This window comes from Ochotona curzoniae, unplaced genomic scaffold (genome assembly GCF_017591425.1).
Source record: "Ochotona curzoniae isolate NIBS_2020 unplaced genomic scaffold, NIBS_Ocur_1.0 contig_2692, whole genome shotgun sequence".
NCBI classification, from domain to species: domain Eukaryota; kingdom Metazoa; phylum Chordata; class Mammalia; order Lagomorpha; family Ochotonidae; genus Ochotona; species Ochotona curzoniae.
This window is the reverse complement of record NW_024465556.1, coordinates 11,218,294-11,235,673: the sequence shown is the minus strand read 5'-3', so window position 1 is coordinate 11,235,673 and position 17,380 is coordinate 11,218,294. Positions and strand designations below refer to the sequence as shown.

Below are 17,380 nucleotides of genomic sequence, written 5' to 3'. Positions count from 1 at the left end.
GATAAGGTGTTAGGTGAGCTACAAGATGAGTTTTTCATCTTTCTGGGAAGTTGTTATAGGAGCGTTAGAATAAAACCCTAAAATTTTCTATCTAAATACTTCTCTGAGGATGGAAGTTAAGCTACCCTCAGGTTTCTCCCCATTTATGACATGTACTAGTTCTCATCTTAAGGTTTAATCAAACAATACATTTTTAAAGAAAAGATTACTTTCTGAAAATGATAAAAGAAGCCACAATCAACTTAGAAATTTCAATAAGGATTAGAAACCGTTTGCAGTAAGTTCACCAAGGCTACAGACTCTGGCATTAGATAAGCCCCAGTCTAAGCCCGAGATGACCACTCACTGCACAAGATGTGCTCCTCTCCAAAGCTTCACCGTGGAGGAACATTCTGAGACTGTTTGGCAGGGCCCAGCACAATGGCTCAATGGCTAAATCCTCACTTTGCGGGTGCTGGCATCCCATGTGGGCACCAGTCTGTGTCCCAGCTGCTCCTCTTCCCATCCAGCTCCCTGCTTGTGGCCTTATAAAGCAGTGGAGGATTGCCCAAAGCCTTGGGACCCTGCAACCATGTGTGAGACCTGGAAGAAGCTCCTGGCTCCTGGCTTTGGATCAGCTCAGCTCTGGCCATTTGGGGAGTGAACCAGAAAATGGAAGAGCTTTCTGTCTTTCCTTCTGACTGATCTGCTTTCCAATAAAAATAAATGAATCTAAAAAAGTGTTAGGCAGATATAGAAATAAAAACAAATTTATTTTCTGATCACATGGCATTGTTTCCCATCCAAACAACTAATGAAAAGAAGGGTAAACCTACACTTCTCTGTTAAATGTGTTAATAAACTATAAAGTCATTTGCAACATCTATTCCCTAATTCTTTTTGAAAATATTACTTATTTTTATGAAAACGCAGATTTATACAGAGAAGAAAAAACAGAGAAAGATCTTCCATCTGCTAGTTCACTCCCTCAAGTGGCTGTAACAGTCACAGCTGAACTGACCCAAAGGCAGGAGCCAGGAGCTGCTTCTTGTCCTCCGACGTGGGTGGAAGGTCACAGGCTTCAGGATGTCCTCTGCTACTTTCCCAGGCCACAAACAGAGCTGAATGGGAGGTGGGGCAGTCAGGACACAAACCAGAGCCCACATGGGATCCTGGGAGCGAGGATGAGCCAGCTCAGCCACTAGGCCAGGCATAAAGTTTTCTTACACATATACTTCAGTGACTGCAGTGCAGTAGTTGGATATTAAATTATTTTTTTAAAATAATATTTTTATGGGAAATATTTTTATGGGAAAATCAAATATACAGAGAAGAGGAGAGACAGAGAGGAAGATCTTCCACCCGATGATTCACTCCCCAAGTGATCGCAACAGCTGATGCTGCGCCGATCCAAAACCAGTAGCCAGGAACTCCCTCCAGGCCTCCCACGTGGGTGCAGGTTCCCAAGGCTTTGGGTTGTCCACTGCTGTTCCAGGCCACAGGCAGGGAGCTGGATGGGAAGCGAGGCCACTAGGATTAGAAAAGCACCCATATGGGAACCCGGTGCGTTCAAGGTGATGACTTTAACCACTATGCTATGCGCTGGGCCCCAGGGTATTAAATTATACATGGATATGGGATTATTTAGAGCAACTCCTAGCATATGATGCTCATTGCAATCTTGAATTGGCTGCAACTACCGTGCATTGCTTAGTTCACGCTGATCAACAGAGAGGAGTTTTTGTTATTCTGAATAAGCAAGTTGTGTTTGTTTCCCAAAGAGGTTCTGTTATGTGAAATAATGTTCTATGGAATCCATATTGCTCCACAGTATTTAATTAGTAATACTGTGACTTAATCAGGCAATCAACGTATGTGTACAAATTGCAAAGGAAAAAGACAATACCCTTATTGCAGCCCTCCTACCCCGAACCTCTATAACTCTGTCAGCCAAGTGCAGGAACTGGCTGATCAACTCCGTGGAACCATGTCACATCTGACACTAATCTCCCCGTGCTGCACTCTGTTCCTCAGACAAGGGCTAAAAGAGCGAATTAGAAGAAACAGTGTTTACAGGTTCCTTTGACCCATCAGTTCCTCTTACATTCTGGGGAAAGGAAAGAGACACAGAAAATAAGCTGATTTTCTGCCAAATGGATGTGATCATAGGCCAAGGGTGAGCCTTTCAATCAGGAAACTGGCAAAGCATAGGATGACATGATGCTCACTTCACAGACCTTGTATTTGATTCATGGTGCAGAGATTAACAAAGAAAAAAATGGTACAAAATGATGTCATCTACTTCAGAAAGAAAAACCACACTGCAGCACCTCTGTGGTGATATCAAGGTTGCAACTGAAGAAAAAAACACATATGCCTGTTCAGAAACAGAAAACTCACCTTTTCCTTAATTACCTTACTGCTGCAATGAGACAATGAAGTTATTCTATTTCATTTTTGCAAAAAATTCTGGCAAAATCCTGCAAATTATTGCAATTACTTACAGCTCCATTTGAGGGTAGTGAAATTTTGAAGTAAAAAGAACGATTTAGCTGTATTTATTATATACTGTGCTGTAGAAACAACACAGGGCCTCTGCCTTCATCGACATTAAAATCCCAGGGGACGGGGTGGGGAGGGTAAAGATGCAGAAAACAACAATAAAACTGCAGAGATAATTAATAAGCTCCATGAAGAAAGGGGATATGAAGATGAGACTGATGGGGTGGGATTTGGGCCCAGCAGGTAAGATGTTGCTTGGGATGCCCACGACTAGGCTTGCGTTCCAGTTCAATTTCCAATTCCAGCTTCCTGCTAATGTGTACCTTGGCAGGAAGCAGTATTTGAGTCCCTGCCACCAATATGAGTGATTGAGGTTGAGTTCTGAGCTCCCGGTTCCAGCCTGGCCCTATGCAGGCTAGTATAGGCATTTGGGGAGTGAGCTGGAAGACAGAAGATAAGAAATTTAGGGATGACCAATGACTTGAAGGATATATCAGTCAACCCGTGGCAAAGAAGCAGAACTAGACCTGGCACAAAACTAACCTTTTGATTCTTGGGTCCTCTTTTAAATCTCCTGATAGGACCCAGCGTGGTAGCCTAGTGGCTAAATTCCTCGTCTTGCATGCCCTGGGATCCCATATGGGTGCCAGTTCATATCCTGGCTGCTCTAATTCCCTTCCAGCTCCCTGCTTGCATTCTGGGAAAGCAGTTGAAGACAGCCCAAGGTCTTGGGACCCTGCACCTGCGTAGGAGACTCGGAAGAGGCTCCTGGCTCCTGGCTTTGGATCAGGTCAGCTTCAGCAACTGCAACTTTTTTGGGAGTGAACCAGTAGATGGGAGATCTTTGTCTGCTACTCTCTGTAAATCTGACTTTCCAATAAGAACAAATAAGTCGGGCCCGGCGGCATGGCCTAGCAGCTAAAGTCCTCACCTTAAATGAGCCGGGATCCCATATGGGCGCCAGTTCTAATCCCAGCAGCTCCACTTCCCATCCAGCTCCCTGCTTGTAGCCTGGGAAAGCAGTCGAGGATGGCCCAGAGATTTGGGACCCTGCATCCATGTGGGAGACCCAGAAGAGGATCCTGGTTCCTGGCTTCGGATCGGCGCAGCACTGGACATTGAACTCACCTGGGGAGTGAATCATCAGATGGAAGATCTTCTTCTCTATCTCTCCTCCTTTCTGTATATCTGACTTTGTAATAAAATAAATAAATCTTAAAAAAAAAAAAAGAAGAAGAAGTCTTTTTAAACAAAATCTGATAGTTTCAAGTAACGCCAAAGAGCAGTGAGCAGGGCTTCTGCTCACTCACCCATGCATGGTCCAACGAGGCCCAGGTGGCCAAGGTTGAAACGACACTTGGGCTAGAGAATTTCTCCTTCTTCCCATATGTAACTTTCATTTTTAAAGTTCTAAGATTAAAATATAAAATTTGGGAGTCTCTGCCTCTCCCATTTGGCTTACTTCAGAACTGTCATAACTTGAAAGAAGTTAGACAGGATCAGAGTGTTTAAAGCACTGGAGTAACCCTGTATGATGCTGGTTCAGCACTCAGGTTTGGCATAAAGGAAGAGCTGGTTTGCAATGAATAATCATTTCTTAATTTTGTTCCAATAGAATTATGTTAAAAGTAAAGAGCCATGTACAAAGTAAAGTTGGAATTTTTATCTAGGTCAGTAGATAAATTTAGAATATCACAAATGGAGGAAACAAGGTATTTTCAGCAACCCTGAATCTTTCTCTGATTTGGATCAGTTTTTGGTAACAACTTTAATGATCTTTCTTGACACTCAAGGTGAGAAATTCAAAATTCAGAGAGAAAGACATAAGAACAAGCCTATGAATCATTTAGTGTGAATTTAGTTTAAAATTTATTCCGCCTGAGGGGAGTTTCATTAGTAAGATGGTCAAAGAGCTGTCCCTAGCCTCAGATCTTTTCTATTTATAAAGCACACTTCTCAAGTCTCAGGTTACAAGAAAAATAAAATGTGTAATGGTATCATTATTTTCATATCTAACTATTATTAATTCTTTTTGACCTCCAAATCAAAAATAAATTAAGAAAGGCCTGGAAAATTAATATTCTGCCAGAAGATGTTAGACTTCTCTCACATCCACATGAGGATACGTTCCTTCCCCTGAGCTTCTCACAACCCACATGACTGTCTTCTTGGTCAGAATAAACCGTTGGCCTTATACCTTCAACACAATAAGCATGGTCCTTCATATATAAATAACAGATCATTGATTTTTTTTTTAAAGAGTACAGTATTCTTATGTGACTGAAGCGCTACATCTACTATCCCTTATATGTGGCTTCTCTATTGGTCGCACACCAGACAGAGCCATCCTACCTCCGTGTCTCATTCCTTCAGTGGTTTCTGCACCTAAGGGATTAAGGTTTGACTTAATAGACCTAGTACGTTGATGTCCTGCCAAATATTCCCACACATGTCTTCTTACCATGCACTGCAAACTATAAGACAGCAAAAATGATTATGACTATCATAATGTATAAACTATAATTAAGTTTACTTTTCCAATATGACAGATTTGCATTGCAGTGACCCTAACTAAACGAAGAATCTAGTTGTCCATCTGAACCAACGTAGGGAACAGATTTTAAAAAATAAAAAAGATGTAGATATTGTTTTTGTTCACGGTTCTTTGATTCAAAAACTGATATTCATACCTCGAGTGCTCAATGATATTTGCTGTTTTTCTGGGATATCAAATTGCCTGCTGTGAATGGAAAATGTAATGGAGAGAACAAGAGTGGAAACAGACTTCCCAGTTTGAAGATTCATGCATTATCCACAAAAGGATGAAGTGACTTCAGATTTGGATGGCAGTGATAATTGCAGTAGAGACAGATACAAGAATTTGACATTTTGAAGTAGAATGAGTAAAATGTGCTGAAGCGTTAGACTTTATTAAGGGCTGAGGGAAAGGAGAAGTCAAAACTTCTAAAATTTTGATTATTTGTTTTAAAGCAGAAAGGAGAGATGGGGAGAGGTCTCCCATCTGGTGGTTTCACCTTGAATACATTAGCAGGAAGCTGGAGATGGAAGTGAAGTTGGCACATAAACCCAAACTCAGGCCCTCCAGTATGGAATGCTAGCTTCTTGAACTGCCTTTCTGGGGGGATGGTGGGGACACAATTAGAGAGAGTATGTGTGTGAGCACAGGTGAGTGTGTGAGAAGGAGACAAAGACAAAGAGATCTCCCATCTGCTGGTCCACTCCCTAATCCCCCTAATACCAGAATCAGCCACGGCTGGCAGGCTAGGTGATGGAAACAATTTAGAGAGGTACATACTTGGAGTATAACAGAGGTAGAAATTAGAGTTCTGTTCTAGAAACGATACATTCAAGATACCCAGTAGCTGTTGTCCTGAAGAGACTGGAGTTGCAATGTGGGTAGGGAGTGTCATATGTTTTGTGTGTAGACGTCTCAGCAGTCAAATACTTTGGCATGAGATACTTCAAGGCATTGTGACTCTGGTATGGCTGAGCTATGAGACATCAGAACAGCTTTTCACACATGAACGCTTGTGTACAGATACCACATGTAACATTTCCCATTTCAGGCTATGACTTGCTTTCCCCTTTCTCTCTCTCTCTCTTGCTCTCTGTCTCTCTCTCTCTCTTTTAAGTTTTACTTATTTGAAAAGAGGCATATGTGAGAGAGAGAGTGCGCCATTCACTAGTTTATTCCTCAACAGCCGAAACAACTAGGGCTGGCTGTGTTGGGCCAGGCCTCGCCAGTAGCCTGGGACTTCATCCAGGTCTCCCACACGGGTGGTAAGAGTCCAAGCTCTTGGGCCATATTTTGCTGGTTTCCCAGGTGCATTAGCAAGGAGCTGAATCAGAATTGGAGCGGCCAAGACTACAACTGTATCCCATGTGGGAAGCTGGAATTGCAGGTGGCAGAATAACCACCACAATATTGGCCTTACCTTCCTGTCTTGTGATCATGGAATCACTTGAGAACACACAGCCTGAAGTTCTGGGGGTTGATTAGCTCAGGTTCAGGGCATGTGGCAGCATTCAGGTGGACCACTACTCACTACTCAAATGAGGGTTAAGTAAAGTACTAAGAGCATTTAGATTTCTCATACTGTTTTCCTAGCTAGCATGACTTGTTTCTGCCTCTGGGGAAAGCAGGGAGATCTGTCAGACATTTCTCACTGCACATGGTTGACTCACAATCTCTTAAGTGACTCAAATCCACACATCAATCTCTTCTCCTTTGCTTCCTCCTCCTCCGATATGGTCCCCATTGATCACCACCTCCTCCTTTCTATGTCTTTGGTGCAGTCTCCTCCCACAATAACACAGGGAACTGGGTAAGCTACAAAATTAAGAATAGGTGAGAGTGGGTGACTTGTAAGGTTAGGTAATCCCAGCATCGCAGCTTTCATCTTTCTTTTCTGGATCACTCGCTCTACCGGGAAGCCAGTGGCCAGGTTGTGGAGGCTCAAGCAGCTCTGAAGAGTTCCCGTGGAGAGTAATGGAGTCAGCTCACCAAAAAACAGCCCCACCTGGAGAGCCACCAGCATGACCCTCCTCCAGATTCAGTCAGGCTTCAGAAGGTTTCAGTTGACCCTTGTCTACAACCTCCTTGGGAACCCTACCCTGAAACACTCATCCAAACCATTCCAGAATTCCTGACCCAGAGAAACTGCAAAATAATGGTCATTATCTTTGTTTTGTTTTTTTTTTTTTGGTCATTATCATTTTAAGTTCCAGATGCATCAACAGATAACTAATTCATCCTATAAAAAGACTGTATTGCTGTTGCCATAACTCATTATTAGAACTTTGTATTTAGCAATGTGAAAAGCAAGGAAAATAAATTCCCCCACAAATTTTACAGAAAAGAAACAACCAAACTATGAATCCACAGTCTCTCTAAAATTCAAGCCCTGTGCTCAGGACTCAGTAGAGAAGCTGGGTTTGTTTGTTGGTAAGGAAGGAAGATACTTGAACTTAGCTGAGTTATGGTGTTTCAGGATCTCAGCTTGCATGACACAAGAAAACACAAACGGATTTTGGAGCCTTTGTTTTTACTGTCACAAACAGTTTCAAAGGGCACAGGAAGGAACTCTGGTGTTTCCTTTACACCAAAGCAGATCATGGGATTTTATTTATCTGAGAATAGGAAGTTAGGTGATTACAAATGCTGATTATCAGTGTTCTTCACAGCAGAGGCCTCCCAGATTTTAACTTCTAACCAAAGGCTGCCAGAAAGCTTTCTAGTCCCTCTCCCTCTCCTTGGAAATTGGTTCTTTCACCTTTATCAGGAATTGAACTCAGAGAATTTGTCAAGTCATAAAATCATTTTACATGCAAGCGCCTTCAAACCTTGAAATGTGACATGCTCTTGTCCTAGCCTGGCCCTGCTCTCTTTATCCATAGCACAGCATCCATTGGCAATCCTGCACCATTTTATTTTGCATCCATGATCTTATTTGAATCTTAAAAACTGAGGCCCTGACAAGTTGCTAATCAACTTCATTTCATTGAACAACCAGTCATGTCTCTCAGAGAGATGAGCGGGTTGTGCTGGTTTTGGAGTCCTCTACCAGCTTTAACATTCCTTTATTCCAAGCCATGGACACAAAGTCCTATCAGTGCATGACATACACAAAGCATAGACCAGGAACATGAAGACCTGAATCCTGGCTCCACCAGGGGCTGGCCGTGAGTACTGGGAGAAGTCACTTAAACCTTTCGAATCTTAGAAGCATTCTCTTGAAAGCAGAGTCAACAAGAAATGCCTGATAAGAATTATTTTGCAGGGCCAATAAAAGAAAATATGTAAATAGTCTTTTTCTCTAGGTCCTTGATATTACGGAGTTCTTTTCTCTGAGCCCCAGGTTGCCATGCATAAAACTTGACAGAACAGGGCCTGGTGTGGTAGCCTAGAGGTTGAAGTTCTCATCTTAAAAGTGCCAGGATCCCCTATGGGCATCAGTCTGTGTCCCAGCTGCTTCACTTCCCATTTAGGTCCCTGCTTGTGGCCTGGGAAAGCAGTCGAAGACAGCCCAAAGCCTTGGGACCCTGTACCTACGTGGGAGACCCAGAGGGAGCTCCTGGCTCCTGGCTCCTGGCTTCAGTTTGGCTCAACTCTGGCCACTGCAGCCGCTTGGGGTGTGAACCAGTGGACAGAAGATCTTCCTTTCTGTCTTTCCTCTTCTCTGTATATCTGACTTTCCAATAAAAAATAAATCTTTAAAAAAAAATAAAAATTGATTTCAAAAACTCTTGATAGAAGAGGCAGGCCCAGGTTCACATGGGGTGAAATGCAGTGACGCTGTGGTGCACTCCTCTTCCCCTCTGCAGGACCGCAGCACTCCACGCCAGCCACCAGCCGCCTGAGCTGTCAGCTCACACTTCCCAGCTCAGCCCCGCCAGAGCCCTTCATGCAGCTGAATGCGGTTGTTTGGTTTATTGGGGTCACTCCTCCCTCCCAGGAAGCAGCTTCCATCCAAGGACTGTCAGAGCAGCTTAGGAAGGACAGGATCTCTGGTCTCAATCTGGGAACTAAGTGAAGTGCCCCTCAGCTGAGCGCCCTGGGAGGCTGGCTGAGCCCCTTATATAACTGCCTCGTGGTCTCTCCTGTTTCCTTCCCTCCCCTGCAGTTGCCATTTCTGAGAGCACCGCCCTCAGAGACTTCCTGTGTGTGAATTTCCATCTTAGAATCTGTTTCCTGGGAATCTAATCATCATGCTGTAACACGCTGATAGTGAGATAACAGATACGAAAAAGCTTTGAAAACTGAAAAGCTATCAGCAACACTGGAAATCTTCTACCATAACAAAAGGGAGGCTATCTAGAAAACAGTAAATGAATGTATTTTTAAATTTTCTCTTATAAATTGTATTCCTCTGTTGCTATTTGGCCATTAAGACTGCTAGGAAGAGAAAGGGCAAATGCTACCTTGCATAGAAGAAGGAGTTGATGTAGAGGCACTTCCTTCTGGTTCAGAAAAGAAACTGGTGGGAAACCCTCAGGTCAGGGAGAAAACAGCAGAGAGAAAAGGCTGGGAGAAGTTATGCTGGGCCATCCTCTACTACTTTTCCAGGGCCACAAGCAAGGAGCTGGATGGGAAATGGAGCAGCCAGGACACAAACCAGCACCCATAGGGGATCCCAGTGCTTGGAGATGGAGGATTAGCCTTTTGAGCCACAGTGCTGGTCCACTAAGCTATTTTTGTTTTAATAAAAACTACAGGAAAACAGAAAAAGCCTTTCTGTGGTCCTTCCCCAGGTTCACAGATGATGTGGCATGAAGGTTTTGGAAAAGCAATGACATCTATTTTTCTGTAGGGCTGACTAACACTCAATTGCCAAATAACATCATTATGTTATACAAATGCTGGCTAAGAAAAACTTACAAAACTAGAAAGTAAAAAACATTTTTTGTTCAACTGTAACAGGATGGTGGTGGTGGTGACCTCCTCCCACAGATAAAGTTTCTTTTTTGCAAAGTTAGGGATAATTCAGTCTCAATGGAATCAATGGCTATAAATAAATGTTAAAGTAGGGATAACTATAATTATTGTGCATGATGCTAAGACTAAACTTACTGGTCTAAAAGTACAACGAAATCTCCGGTGCCAACCAGAGCAGCAGCATCTTGCAGAGTGCTCAAAAGGTAAAGTTACACAGAAATGGGGAGATCAAGTACAACTAAGTATGTTTTTCTAAGAAAACGCTCACACAGAGTTCACCAGGTTCCAGTCACTGTTCTATGGACTTCAACTTGCCATTCATCTAGTTCTCCCACGGAGGCAGTATTACTAGCCCTGTTTCAGAGATGAGGAAAGCTACTATTGCAGATTCAGGATTCTAACTCACTTACCCAACTGATTTGCATTTCAGGGCCATGCTGTTCAAGCTATCTTTAAACACCCAGAGTGGCACACTGGTCACACCACGCACAGCACAGGGGAACTGAGACTGAAGCAGATTCGCAAGTCTCAACTCAGGCGTACTCTGCCCACCTATGCTCACTGAGCAAAGAGGTTAAAAGAGTAACCCACACTATTTACATAGTTTCTCTCTGGCTCTGGATGGGTGTAATTTTGCTAACCTATCTATATGTACGTAGGATGAATCTCCATTCTAACTCTCAGGTCCATTTTGGAGCAGTCAGGCTCTCAGGGAAAAGTTCGTGACATCCCTGCTCTGCAGTGCAGTGTCCAGGGCACAGCTTTGACACCTGCGGCCCTTCTCAGAGTGCATGGGTTCATGGCTGGCTCCACTTCCATTCCAGCTTCCTACTGATGCACACCTTGGGAGGCAGCAAGGAATGGTCCCTGCCACCCACAAAGGACCTGGATGGAGTTTCTGACTCCAGTTTTGGTCTCACACAGCCCCAAGTATTGGGGGAATGAGAAAAAGGTAAATCTATTTGTCTGCCTTTCAGATCAATTTTTAAAAATTTAAAATGTAAACATTATTTTCTCCATTTTAATCTTCTCCATGAGCTTGGAGAACATTTTCTTGAGCTCACCTTAACTTAGGGAGACATAGTCAGGTCTGCTATTTCAAGTGTCAGACTCGTTATTCATGCAACATTTACTTACTGGATATCTTTTACATGACAGGTTTTATTTCTTAGATTAGAGATATTTGGCTGAATAAAGTTGACCAAGTGCCTGTCTTCAGAGACCACATGTTCTAGAGATCACAAAAACAAACAAACAGATCTGCTAACAGATATGAAGAAAAAATAAAGCAGGGTGACTGGTTGTTTGGAAATTAGCAATGGCCATGTTGCCTTTATATTAGATGGGATGGCCAGGAATGTCCTCTCTGTAGTTCCATTTGAACACTGACCTGAATGAGACAGGAGAAGCAGCCATGGGAAGTTCAGAGGGTTGCAGGCAGAGGAAACAGCAGCTGCGATGGCCCTAACATGAGTGTGTAGGGATTCTGGCAGAGCAGTAACAGGCTGGTATGACTGGAGAAGAATGAGCAAGCAATAAACTGATGAAGTAAGAGATGAAAGGATGAGGCAAGATCCCATCATGTGGTTGAAATTGTGGACCTAATTCCACTTGTTATAGGAGACAGCTGGATGCTTCCACACAGGAGAGAGGGCAATGTGTCCCTGCCCCTTTGAAAGGACCACTCTGCAGTTCGGAGGATGAAACATGAGGAAGAGGCAGGGACAAGAATTAGGAGGTGATTACAGGAGGCTGGGCAAGACATGCTGAACTAGTTGCTACTGTAGGAGGCAGCAAAAATGGAAGTGTGAGCTATATCTGTATTATACAGTAGAGCTATTAGGAGGGGCTGACAGATTAACTGTGGAGTAAGAAGAAAAAGAATCTAGGGAGATGAGGAAAGTTGAATTACCATCTGAAAAAACTTCTCAGAGACAATGAAGAGACAATTGTGTGGGAGACATATTGAACTTAACACACTATGGTTGTGGCCACAATTCTCGCTAGAGTAATTTTCTTGACAAAATGACAGGCCCACAGAGGGCAAGCCAGAATCCTCAACACCTTCCATTCCAGTTCCTTTCCCTGCAAGGGCACCACACAAACCACACAGACCACAGCCATGGCCTGAAGAAAAAAAAATTTTTTTTCTTACAGATGGAGGAAAAACTTAACAAGGAAATCTATGTGAAAAGATTCTATAAAGTAGACATACCAGGTATAAATATACGTATGCACTTCCTATACTTAACATGCAGCAGTGTATACATTAACATATCGATTGTGAACACTAAAACACATTAGTACTTACCTGGTCACCAGTCTTCCCCCTTGCTTCACAGCTCAGTGTTGATAGAGTTCTGTAGCCTTCTTCACCTTTCTGTGATGTTTCCTCAAGTCCAAACCCTTCAAAGTTCTTCCCCTCTTGGCTGAACTCTGGTACAGTCAGGAACTATCACCCAAACACAGTGACCTCTGAAACCAAACAGTTTTTAGTGTTAAGGCAGAAGAGCTGGCCCAATCCTTTCTTTTCTTTAGAGAAATCTGAATCCAAAAGACTCCTCTGAGTTATAACAGCCACCCTCTGTATGCATCAGCTCAGGCCTTTTTAGAATTGCAGCTTATGTGCATCTAATATATTTCTAACAGCCTACATTTTTATTTAATGCAGAGTCTGCCTGAGTCAGATTCCTCTGTGTCAGCAAAAGAAGATAGGCAGAACAAAAAAGTCAACGCGCATCTGCTAATATGCTATCACCCCAGTGAAATTTTCTCCAAGAGTGGTCTTTGGGAAGTGCTTTGGCCAGAGAATTGTGAATTTGAGCTGCTTACCGGCTGTGTGTTCAAATTCCTAAGACTTTTGGAGGCTACCCTTTCCGACCACCACTGCTCACACTTTTTAGAAGATGTATTCGTTTGAAAGGCAGAGAGAGAGAATCCTTCCTTTGCTGGTTCACTCCCCAGATGGTTGAGACTGCCAGAGTTGGGACAGACCAAAGGCAGAACCTCTGCTGCCTCCCAGGCAGTGGCATTAGCAGAAGCTTGATAGGAAGTGGTCGGCAGTGGACTACCTGGAGCTCACTGGCACTCCCACATGGTATGCTAGGGGCTCACTTTATCACCACTGTTCATGTCATTGACCCTTAACCCTTACACCATTCCTGTGCTAATGCAGTACTGTCGTATTTTAGAATGGTGACACAGAAGCCTCAAGCATGGAGGGGTAGGCTAGAGAAGCACCAACACTTGAACACTTACTAGGCTGATTCTCAGGAGAGTCTGCAGTCGCTGGGAGAAACACGAGTCAGCCCAGAGTTACAGTGGTGAATAAGGTGGAACCAAAGGGCCCTTCACGCCTTTTGCCCCTCGTGGGGAAGAGGTGCCACGCGAGAATATTTACTTTGGTAGGAAATCTTAACCCTTGGGGCAGCCACATGGAAAAGGATCTTTCAACCACGTTTTTCTGTCATTAGTACATTTTTTTTTTCTTTGAGAATGTCCATTCCCCGCTTGGGTTTACTACCCGGTCACAAAACACTTGCGCAACGACCTGGGGAGTTGTGACACCCTTGGATGAAAATCTGAGGACAACTTGGATGAAGGTCAACTTCTAAGCGAGAACACGGTCTGCCCTCGCCTTGGTTAAACAAACCGAATGGAAACGATTTGTTCAGACGGGAGCATCCAAATAGACGCAGGCTCTGAATCCTTGGCAAACACGGTTGCTTAGCGAGACATCCAAACTCCAGCGAGCCAACAAACGTGTGGGGGCGCGCCCCGCGCAGCCTCTCTCCCGCAGCCCCGGGCCGGGTGCAAAGCCGAGAAGGTACTCGTGGCTTCGGTCAGAGGTTAACAAAACTAGGGTGAGGGCGTGGACAGTGGCGAAAACGAGCACGGGTCACGGGGCGGCCCGTCCGGGAGGGCCTCGGACCACCGGCCCCAGCACGCTGTGCGCCGCCTGAGGAAACGCCGGCGCCGGAGCGCAGGAGAACCCGCCCTCGTTCCCGTCCGCGAGGCCGCTCGCCCCGCCCCCCCGGAAGCATCCCCGCCGGCCGCTCCCTTCGCCGGGGTCTCCTGGGGGACCCGGGTTGTAAAATCCCACGCCGTGGGGCGGGCTCGGGACGGGGCTGGACGAGGCACTCCCGCCCAGCGGCGGGGCCCCAGCGCCCGGCCGCCCCCAGCGCCGCTCAGGAGCTCCCATCCCCTCAACCTCAGGCGGGCGCGGCAGGCCCAGCTCACGTCCCGCATCTGGAGCCCGGCTGGCGGCCTGAGGGAGGAGCCGCGGCCGCGGGGATCCCGCCCCTGGACAGCTTTGGATTCCCTGAGCCCCCGGAACATCTGGGTGCCGGGGTGAGCGAGCGCTCCAGATGTGGCTCCTGGGCGGCCCAGCTGTGCGCGCTCCCCGCCCCACCACCCCCCGGGCCCGCGGCCGGGCGAGACGGGGCGGGCGCGGGGGTGGGGCTGGCGAGGTCTCCCTTGGGGCGGACTTAAAAGCCTGAGGAACCGCGAGACCCCGGGCTCCCGTGATGGGCCTCGCAGTCCTTCGGCAATCGCGTTTCCGGCGCAGCTTGCGTCTCGCCGCCTCCGCCGTCTAGCAGCCCCTGGCGCTTCACGCACCAGCAGAGCAACACAGGACAGCTCTACGGGATTCTGCACAGAAAACCCTTATCTTTTGACCTGGCAAGCGAGCCTCTTGCTGGCGTGTGATTCGAGCTACGCAGACAAGCAAACCCCAGGCTCGGGGAAGGGCCCAGAAATTTAAAAAGTAGAGGCTGCTTCTGGAGCTTGCCCGAAAGTGCCCTTTGAGCGGTTTTTGGATTCCATAGTTGAAGTGTGGGTTCGTATTCCACCTGGTACTAGCGAGTTTGGGGCGGGAGAAAAGCCAAGTGAACTCCGTGATTCAATCCCCTTGGAATGTGCCTGGAATAATAATGGAGGCTTGGAAGGGTTTTATGGCCGGGGTGGCTGCTGGAGGGAGGAGAGGCGCGCCTGCCCCTCTGCGGTTGGCGCATGGCCGAGGGGGGCAGTGTTGCCTTGTGTACAACCGCCCCGCCTGAAAACGGGACAAAAATAGTCGGGAGCATCTGGTTTTAATCAGCCAAAAAGCGTTTCTATCAGCTTCTTCCACCGTCCTGCAGAACCAACATTGCAGGACCGGCGAATAGTATTCCTGGTACTCTGTGAACGCTCGGTACATTGGACCGCCGGGATTTTCAAGTGTCCTAACGTACGTTGTCAAAGTAGCAAAGAAACCTGTGAGGTGCAGTGTGTGCTGGGGAGGTCACGTACTCAAGAACTTAACAAGTAGCAGACACCGCTCCGACTACGTTGGCCTTTTGTTTCTCCTCTCTCGTGACTTCTTCTTTTTTGCTTGCGGCTGTAGAATTAGCAAGAAGTATGAGGCCCACGTATGGGTTGCTTCCACCGCTAAATATATAGCCGAGTTTCCCTCCCTTTCCTTGCAAAGGCAGGCTGGAACAAAAGGAAAACGTGTCTGAGAGTGCAGGGCGAGCTTGTGCCAAGAATTACAGTCACAGGGTAAATAACCTTGTTTTCTCCTTCATCAGTGGCTGCTACCAAACCCCTCTTGGAAGGTGGCCAACAGCCTGTCTGGTGCAGGGTGCTGCTAATTAGAGAGAGCCATAAACCTCGCTGTCAAAGGCGGCATGTGACCTTCCCTTGGAGTCTAAACAATAAAGCTGGCCAACTGCGGCTGCAGTCGGGGCTGGCTGCCCTGCGGGGTCCCTAAATAGGAACAGGATGAAGGCCAGGCTTCGGAGGTTACCATAGCTTAGCTCTCACACTTGGAGGAATCGGTCACTCCGCTTCCCAGTATAACTTGTTTCAATTACTCTGTACAGTCTATTTCGAGGACTGCCGCTTGCAGAGAGAGAGAGAGAGCTCATTGTCTAATTCAAATAAGGAAGCAATTAAGACTTGCTGCAGCCTTCGGTGGTTTCAGACGTTTGGGTCAGAGATCAGCTTGGTCTCACGTCAAGTTAACTTAGCACTGGGGAAGAGGGACCCTTGTAAAGGCCATGACTTACCCTGGCGTGCTTACCTCAAGAAACCTTTTGTTTCCTCTGTTAAGGTTACAAAGTGATTTGTCCCCCAACCCCCATCTTCAGTCTTCAATGTCCTTGCTAATGTTAGAACTCAAAGGATTGTAAGGCGAAGACCACAGCTGTTTCTGCAGCCTGCTTACATATTTTAAAAATGTGTGTGTTTGTGTGCTTTCTGATAGGCTTCTTAGAACATACAAGACGGAATTCTCTAAATCTTCCCCTCTTTGTCTCCTTTACTACCCTGGGAGCCTCATTGCTAGCTTTGATTTTGTACATGCCGTAAACTATAAATAATACAGTCCCACATCCCTGGAATGGAACATATGGAAACTGTCGCCTGCTCTGTGTCCTAACTGCACTTGCTTTCAGTTGAAAGTCTGCATAGTTAATCTGTGTCAAAAGGCATTTGGCCGCCTTCTGTGTGGATTTTATTAGTGAAAACCTGGAATGGAACAACACGTGAAGTTCTTGTTGTGAACAGAGCACACAGAAGGGTTTATGAGGCGTGCTGTAGAGGGAGGACATGGCAGTGATGCTGGAGGAGCAGGGAGGAGCTTCCTTAGGATTCTGTCCACTCCTGTCTGTCTGAGCCAATCGCTGGTGCAACAGTATATATTTTCCTGGACTTTTTATTACAAAGGATTTATTTTTATTGAAAAAGCAGATCTACAGAGAGAAGCAGAGACAGAAAGATCTTTCAAATGCTGATTCACTTCCAAAATGGCTACTGAGCCCATCCAAAGCCAGAAGCCAGGAGCCTCTTCCAGATCTCCCACGTGGGTGCAGGATCCCAAGGCTTTGGGCTGTCCTCCACTGCTTTCCCAGGCCACAAGCAGGGAGCTGGATGGGAAATGGAGCATCCAGGACACGAACAGGAGCCCATGTGGGATCCTGGCACTTGAAGGCAGAGGATTTGAGTCATTGTGCTGGGCCCTTCTGATTTGTTTCCTGTCACCCCTTAACTTTCATTCCTCCTGACGCTACTCCACCAGTCCAATGTATTCACATCAAAGGACTTGCACATTTTAGTCTTGTGAAAAAAAATCAGAGATTTTTGTATACTATGAAGGTGCTTTAAAAAGTTCATGAAAAAGATGTTTTAGTGCCAAACTTTTTTGAAATCCCTCTGTAGTTTTTGTATGAGTATTTACCATAATTTTTCTGAAGGCTTCTCCAGCATATATGCTAAGGGGCTGGCACTGGCACAATGGGTAAGATTGCCACCTAAAATGCCATTATATCTTACAGGTGCTAATTTGGGTCCCAGCTGCTCCGCTTCCAATTCAGTCCCCTGGTAGTGAGCCTGGCAAAGCAACACAAGGTTGGTCCACATGTTTGGGTCCCTATGACCCCTATGGGAGACGCACATGAAACTCCT

The 17,380-nt window shown here is 45.8% G+C and overlaps 1 long non-coding RNA gene across 1 annotated transcript in view; it reads right to left on the bottom strand.

Moving 5' to 3' along the window:
* LOC121153487 overlaps positions 1–13,334 on the bottom strand; it is a 37,685-nt gene extending 24,351 nt beyond the window's left edge. The window contains exons 1-2 of the long non-coding RNA XR_005883404.1: positions 13,196–13,334; positions 12,249–12,412 (exon numbers count right to left, since the gene is read on the bottom strand). This is a non-coding gene — a long non-coding RNA (uncharacterized LOC121153487). The remainder of the gene's footprint in view (positions 1–12,248; positions 12,413–13,195) is intronic.
* Positions 13,335–17,380: the final 4,046 nt, after the last annotated feature.